Here is an 8,062-nt window from a genome sequence, read left to right as displayed (position 1 = left end):
TAGGAACTACCTGTTCTCTCTCTCCTAGCGCCCTCCTGGGCCCATAGGTTGTGAGTTTCTTTGCCTGCTCCAGGAGCTGCCTGAGGAGTCCCCCAGCTTTTCTAGGCCCAGTGGCTTCTGCCATATTGGAACCCTCCTTTAGGTGACGGTAAGTTCCTGCTTGTTCCTCCTTGTCCCCTATGGCTAACCCTGCCTCTTGGCTGCCTAACCCTCCCCATGTGGACTCTTTTCCTCTTGTGATCCTTCCTCTTTTTCTCCTTGGACTCAATTCTTTTCCTGGACTCAGGTTTTCTTAAAGCCTCCCTGTCCTATTAAAAATGGCTTGGGCTCAGTATAGCTCCATGGCCAAAGATGGCGCACTCGAGTTCCAAATTCTCTCAGACTGTAACAGCTTCTGCCACTGCACAAGCAAAAGATGCCAAAGTCTCTTATCTCTAGTTTTACAACTTCCCACTTTTAAATCTTTTATCTCTATGATTTCTCTGGGCTTTGCTTCTCAAGAAATCTTTTAAGACTGTTGTGTAAACAGTCTGTCTTGGGATTGATTTGTAAATTCATTGCGTGTGGTTAAAGAATCTGTAAAATCTGTAACAAAATTTGGCTTAAAACTTATAGCAAAAGGCCTATAGTTGAAACCTATACATAGGAATTTTAATTTGCTATAGCATCCTATATATGTGATTCAACTCTTATTTAGAATATACTATATGTGTAACTTAGATTCATAACTCTTGTTTACAAAAACGTGTTTTGAATAGCAACCATATGGCTCTCCTCCATCTTGGCTAATGACTTTCAAGATTTAAGCAGCCACATGACTAGCAGCCATCTTTCCTGAAGTTAAAGGGTACATGCCCTGTGATTTCTTCTTAAGATGACCATTTGGCATAAAGCAGTAATTATAAAACTTAGTCCTCCTGAGCCCTTAGTTCATCATTGTATCTCCTTTTAGACTAAGGAAGCAACAAGTCTCAAGTATTTTGGATTAATATGGATTTTTATATGATGATAAGCTTTTAAGGTTATAAAGGTCTATTTAGATTAACAAAAACTGATTTAAGATATATATCTAACTACTTATGCCTTTGCTAAATGTTTAAGACCAAGCTACTAGAAAATTTAGAGAAGTAACAACATATGTTTGATAAATAAGGTATATTTGATAAATAAGATTTGTTTGATAAATAAGGTACTGTGGTGGTTTGAAAGGAAATGGCCCCCAAAGGGGTGGCACTATGAGGAGGTGTGGCTTTGTTGGAGTAGATGTGGTCTTGTTGGAGGAAGTGTGTCACTGTGGAGGTGGGCTTTGAGGTCTCATATATGCTCAAGCCACGCCCAGTGAGATAGACTACTTCCTGTTGCCTCTGGGATCCACCACCATGTCTGCCTGCATGCCATGATGCTCCCCACCATGATGATGGACTAAACCTCTGAAACTGTCAGCTGCCACTTCAATGAAATGTTTTCCTTTATAAGAGTTGCCGTGGTCATGGTGTCTTTTCACAGTACTAGAAACCCTAAGATGGGTATATTTGATAATCAAGATTTATTATTAAGTCAGACAAATTCATCACCTCCTAGACCTGTGGGGCAGAAGTCCAAGATGGTCGACTGGGTTGTCTGCCTGTCCCTCACAGGCCTAGACCCAAGTGTTAGTTTGCTTGTTTCTTCTGTGAGGAACTGAGGTAGAGGGAGCTTCCGGCTCCATTAGTCTAGCAGAATTGATCTCCCAGGCCTTGTTTCTTGCTGCTGCAGGCCTGGCCCTCTGCACTCTTTCTCAGGTGGCCTCTGTCCACTGTAAATGCCCCTGGGCTGTGGATGATGCCTTGTGCCAGAGAAAACAGCCTGTTTGTATGGGGGCTATCTCAATAAGCTTCCTCTCTGACACCTTCCACGGTCATGGGAGTGGGACCCAGTGACTTCCACCCACTCCTCAGAACTCAGCTCAAAATCCACCCTCACAGGAAGCCTTTCCTGAAATCCTGGCCCACTGAAGTCCATTTTTCCCCCTCCTGTCAATTGCTTTGTATTTAACTCCCTTTCAGGTGGTATAATGATAGGATTTGGGAGATTTGTTTTTGGGATTTTAGCCAGGCCAGCCTTGAACTCCTGATCTTCCCATCTCCACCTCTCAAGTGTGGGGATTCCATGTATGCACCACCACACCCAGATTTTCAGGATTCTTGGAGTAAGGTCTGGGTCGGGCTGGAACCTGTATACTGCATGAGGGTAAGGGTCATCTCTGCTGTTTTCACTGTGGAACCTTTGTCATAGCATAGTGCTGGAGCACCACATAGGGAGCTTGAATTGCAGTTAATCAGCTGCCCTGTATGGGCAAGAGTGGGGCTGGGTTCTTAAGCAGTTTTTCAGAACTATAGCATAAAGTATACATCTGCCCACAGGAGGGAGTCAGAGGCCACGGACTGCAGCAGGGATTGAGGCTCCCATGGTAATTGTAGTTCAGTGGTGCATACCAGTGGCCCTTGCTGTTTACTGCTTGGAGATATATATTCTCCATTGGTTTTTCCAAGACAGGGGTTCTCTGTGTAGTTTTGGAGCCTGTCCTGGAACTCACAGAGATCTGCCTGGCTCTGCCTCCCGAGTGTTGGGATTAAAGGCGTGTGCCACCACTGCCCAGCTCTGGATATATATTTTATGAGGATAATGGGAAGATAACTTTACTACGAGTCAGTCCACTCAGGTTGGTTTTACCCCAAATCTTTGAAATCCTTGAGTCCTTGGATGAAAAATAAAAGTGGTCAGCACAAGGCACCAGGGGGCAGCACAGGCAATAAGTGAGGAGCTGAGTTGTTCTCCAGACCCACTAGAGGGCAGAAGCTGGTCAGAGAGCCCCAGTTAGACCCCCAGATCTCCTTATAAACTAGGAAGCACAGTTGCTGCAGCCTGGGTAGGGTGCCACTAAGGATGCCAAGACACACTTCCCTTAGCTGTCCTCGACCCTAGCTCCCCAAGCCAGGAGTTGGCGTCTGGTTCCTATCCCTGCTTCCTTCCATCACACTCTCAACCACCTGCATGCTCATCTTTGAGCAAACTTCAGTGGGACCTAGATGGACAAAGATCACTCTCTCAGTTTGAAAAGTGCTGGTTGGCAACTGAGCCAGGACCCCAGGTTATACAGTAAGACAGGAAGGACCCTGAGTGTGGGCAGTGGTCAGGAAGGTGTCACAGAGGGGTGGTGGGCTGCAGCTGCAGGGGAGGAAAGTTGTGGGTCAGAGTGTAAGGGATGCAGAGGTACCTGACCAGAAAGAGGCAGGTTGGCTTGGGTGTGGTAGTGGTGTGTGTATATTGGGGAGAAGCAGCCCCAGACTGAGGTCAGGGGATGGGGCTGTTTCTTGGGTAAGGGCTGGGTCAGCTGAAGCATTCTGATACCCAGACAGGGACCCCAGGAAGGCAGAGGTCCAACCTTATGTGTCCTTTGGGGGGCAGGGGGCAAAGGCAGACATATTAGCAAGAATCCCAGACCCTCTTGGGATGGGGGTTCCTGTAGCACAAGGGACACCTGGACAAGACCAAATAGGGTGTGAACGGTAATGCCAGCTGGTCTTCACTCCAGTGGTCCTTGCTTTTCCTGGAGATGCTGAGAGAGGAGCAGAGCAGGACAGAGAGGAGCACTCCCAGCATGCTCTGCAGCAGTGAATCCTGTCGAAGCTACTTCGGCCTGAGTAATGAGAGGGAGGTCACAGACCTAGAGTCCAGGAGTGGACAAAGGTTCTTCCTTGGTGGCAGGGAAGGCCCAGCCCCGCATCCTTGAGCTCCGGTTTCATCTTCTGTGAATCAAGGAAGGACTGTCGCTGTAAGGGCCAAAGTTAACCTGTAAGCCCCATTTGCCCAAGCACGAGATAACTTCCTGAAATGATGGGAGCTGAAGTTCTTGGGAAATAACAAGCCACATATCTTCACTCCTCTACACAAGTTTGTTTGAACCAACTACACTGGATGTGATTGGCCACATGCAGGTGGGCAGTACATAGGCAGGAAATACGTCAGGGTGTACACTTGCCCCTGATTGGACCTGGTGGGAAATGCAGTGAATTATAGGCTTTACCTTTTAAAACTGCTGCAAAACATGACACGTGGCCAGTCTCTAGGAACCGGGGGGTGGATCTGGCCAGAATCCATCTTCCTGAACAGTATTTAATTAAAATTTGCTTTGAATTTGGCTCAAAATTGTGGAACTGTTTTTTCTCTTGTGAATTTCAGGATTAACATCTACTCCATGCCACCCTCATTGGGCATGGTGTTCTGGCAGTAGCAGGGGCCACCAAGTGGACCATTGGGCATATTGTGCCTGGTAATCCCTGATGCCCTTGTCCTAGGCCACTAAATGACCAACCCTGAGGGCCCTGGGCTTCAGGATGGGTGACTGAGAGATGGCCTGGCAGTCTAAGCCCTGGCCCTGGGGCATGGCTTTTGTGGTGGTCACTGAACCTTTCCCTTGACGGCAGATCTAACCACAAGGTGGCGCTCACTCATTTCTGTTTGTGGGCTTGTGTTTGATATTTTATTTTTGGATGATGGGACGAGACCCAGGACCTCATCGTGAGCACTGGCTGCATAAGTGTGTTGTCACTGAGCCACATCCCCAGCCCTTCTGAAATTTTAATTCCTACCGCCCCAGCATGCACATGGATTCTTGTCATGTTGCTGAGCTACATACAATAGAAGGGTGATAGTCATCACAAGTCACCAGGCTGGTGCTAAGGGCCGTGCTATTTCCTACTCTGCCATTTTACAACATCTTGCAACTACCCTGCCACCTCCTGCCTGAGAGGGGCAGGCTAGGATTCCAAGACCAAACAAAGGTCCTCATTCAGTGACCCTGGACCCTGACAGCAGCCAGCCTCCAGTGGCGGACAGCATCGCCCTCTCCACGGCAGTGTGCCCTTCAGCGGGTCCTCCGTCCTCTCAGAGCTTCGGGCGGGGGAGAAGAGCAGGCAGAAGAGGTGCGTAGATTTTTGTTTTTGTCGGAGCTCCACGAACTCAGTGTGCACCCCTCCCCCCAGTTAGATGGTCATAGTCCCTACTTGCCACCCAGTCTCTGTGTAGCTGGCAAAGATGTATCTGTGAGGCACGGCCACCTTTGGGGGGCCCACAGTCTGGGAGTCTCCTGAGAATGGGCCCTCGGGCCTGGCATATGAATGGCTTTCCAAGAAATGTCTCTTGGCCAATGTATGGTCCACCCCTAGCTGGATCCTGAGTGTCCCAGCCCAGTCAAAGTGACAAGAATGCAGAACAGTGACTTCAGCTCTCTGTAGCAGAACAAGGCTCCTTCTCATCTCCCCTGGGACCTGTCAGCACCTTGGCATTAGGCTGGCTGCTCCTAGTGAGGAGAGGGCTGGCTCCTCTGCCCTCCAGCCAGGGCTGACAAGGAGACCAGATCAGGTGGCCCCAAGGTGACCCAGTCTCCTGCAGATCTGGCTCAGAAACTCTGAAGCAAGAAACACTGTCCACTTGGTCATTCATGGCCTCCAGGATGGGAGTCGCATGACACACCTCTTCTTGAAGTTCCCAGGAAGGGCTGGCGTATGTGCTGTTTGTTTAGTCTGCTTCCTACTCAGGAAGGAGACACCGAGTGAGCCTGGCCTCAACTTCATGATCACCTTAACCCTAAGTCTGGCCTCTGCTCCAGGTCTACTGGGACAGACGAGGCTCTTTTCAGAGGCCCTGATATCGGCAGATCTCTCCACCTCTTGGCTTTGCTCACTACCAAGTGTAGCCCTGTGGTCAGAATCCCTCGCAGGAGCCAGGCCACCTGGGTTCAAATCCTGACTCGACTCCTGGCTAACTGTGTCCACTTAGTGAAATGATTTGACTTGGCTGGGCTTCCCCATCCGTGACATGTGTTGCTATGAGAACTAAATGAGTCCATTTGTAAAGTGCCCACAACAGCCTGCTGTACCACACGCTCTGTATGTGAAGCTCTTCTGTATCACGTCTGCCTCGCTGGCCCCTGCGGGTGGGATGCAGTGGAGAGCAGGGGATACAAGGCTTTCTAAAGAGGCATTTTATCTAAAACCCTTGACATGTGGAATCTGTGAAGCTCTTAATGGCCACACAAGGTAGGAACTCTCTTCCGCCCCCATCTATGTCGAAAGATGAGGAAACAGACCTCGTCATGGAAAGGGGCCAATGCAGGGTCATTGCTGCTGTAGAGAAATGACCCAGCCCTTAATCCTAGAGCTGTTCCTTTGACTTCTGTGTCTTCTGGCCCAGGCTTGTAGGCACCATAGACCCTCAGTCCAGTCTGCACACAGGCCTGCGTGGTCTGGAGTCGGAGGCTGAGTAATGCTGACCATTCTAGCAGATACCTTCCACTGCACTTAAGACTCATTACTCACACTGCAGAATCCTGAAGGTCAGGTTGGGGTGGGGGAATCTATTCTATCCCATCACTGAAGGTCATAGAGCCCCTCCTTCTGGTGACCTTGCTTCCATAAGCATAGAGGCTTGGATGGGTTAAGAGGTGAGACAGTCTGCTGCATCTCAATCCTGCCCCTGACCAGGGTATGTAATGTATGTTTGCCAAGTTGAAAATCCCTCCATTTGGGAGCTTGGCCCCTAATTTTGCCTGGAAAAGGAAATGAAGTAAGTAGTCACCAAAAAAGGATCCCCTGAGTGGTGTCTTATAGCAAATAAGATTCTCTGGATAAAGAAAAGGGGAAGGACACATGCAAAGACTCATCAGGTAAGGACCTGGAATTAGGAGCCAGTGTGGCGGATTATGGAGTACAAGGTAGAAGACAGGTAAAGTGGAAAGACTGGAGAGGGAACCAGATCTGGAATTAGAATGTTCTTGTTATGGTCTGAGTATGGCTCATGTACCGTGGACTGTAGACAGACTTTTATTTTGGGGCCACCAGCTCACAACAAAATTACATGGAGACTTATTATTAATTATGAAAGCTCAGTCATAGCTTAGGCTTGTTTCTAACTAGCTCTTATAACTTAAATTAACTCATAGTTTTTAATCTATGTTCTTCCACGTGCTCATTACCTCATCTCCATTATGCCCATTCTGGTTATTCCACATCTGGCTGATGACTCTGCCTTCTTCCTAGAGCTCTCTCTGTCTAGAAGTCCCTGCTATACATCCTGCCTAGCTATTGGCCCTTTAGCTTTTTATTAAACCAATCACAGTGACACATCTTCACACAGTGTAAAGGAATATTCTGTAACAGTTGCTAGCTGTTGGACTTTGGGAAAGTGACTGGATCATAGAGGCTCTGATTCCATGACTGGGTTCATCCATGGCCTGGTTGAGAGTGATGGAGAGGGTAGCAGGCAAGGCTTGGTTGTGGAGACAGGTTACCAGAGACATCCTCTGAAGGATGGCTCTTTGTCCTTCCACTGTCTTTCCCTGCTTCTTGGGCATCATGAGGTGGACTGCTCTGCTGCGATCTTCTGCCTCACTCCATCCTGAAACAACAGAACCAACAACCATGGATGCAAATCTCTGAAAGCACATGCCAAACGAACCCTTCCTCTTTTTAAGCTCACTCAGGTATTTGTCACCGTGATGCATGTCTTACTAAGAGTTCCCGTTCCTCTGTCTCTGCCTCAGGCCATCTCCCCAGGATCCCAACACCTTCTGTCCTTGTAAGCACTGATATTCAGAACATGGTAGCCCAGACTCATCTGACCTGACCTTTATAACCTCCAAGGTGGGAAGGGCTATAGATAATTTAGTCTCCATTATTTTAATTTTCTGATTATTGCTGATTTATTTTTAAAATTCAACTCTTGTTTATTTAACTTGCTAAAGTCATCTGTAGTAGATTTTTTCATATTTGCTTCGATGGTATTTTTATTTCTTATTTTTAGTTCCTTTCCACACCATATTGCACTGGCTGGGATCTCTAATAAAACATCAATAAGCCAGGCAATGATGGCGCACAGCATTAATCCCAGCACTTGAGAGGCAGAGGCAGGTGGATCTCTGTGAGTTCAAGGCCAGCCTGGTCTACAGAGTGAGTTCCAGGATAGGCAGGGCTACACGCAGAAACCCTGTCTCAAAAAACAAAAAACAGCAACAACAACAACA

This window comes from Peromyscus eremicus, chromosome 2 (assembly GCF_949786415.1).
Source record: "Peromyscus eremicus chromosome 2, PerEre_H2_v1, whole genome shotgun sequence".
Taxonomy (NCBI): Eukaryota; Metazoa; Chordata; class Mammalia; order Rodentia; family Cricetidae; genus Peromyscus; species Peromyscus eremicus.
This window is presented reverse-complemented; position numbering follows the sequence as displayed.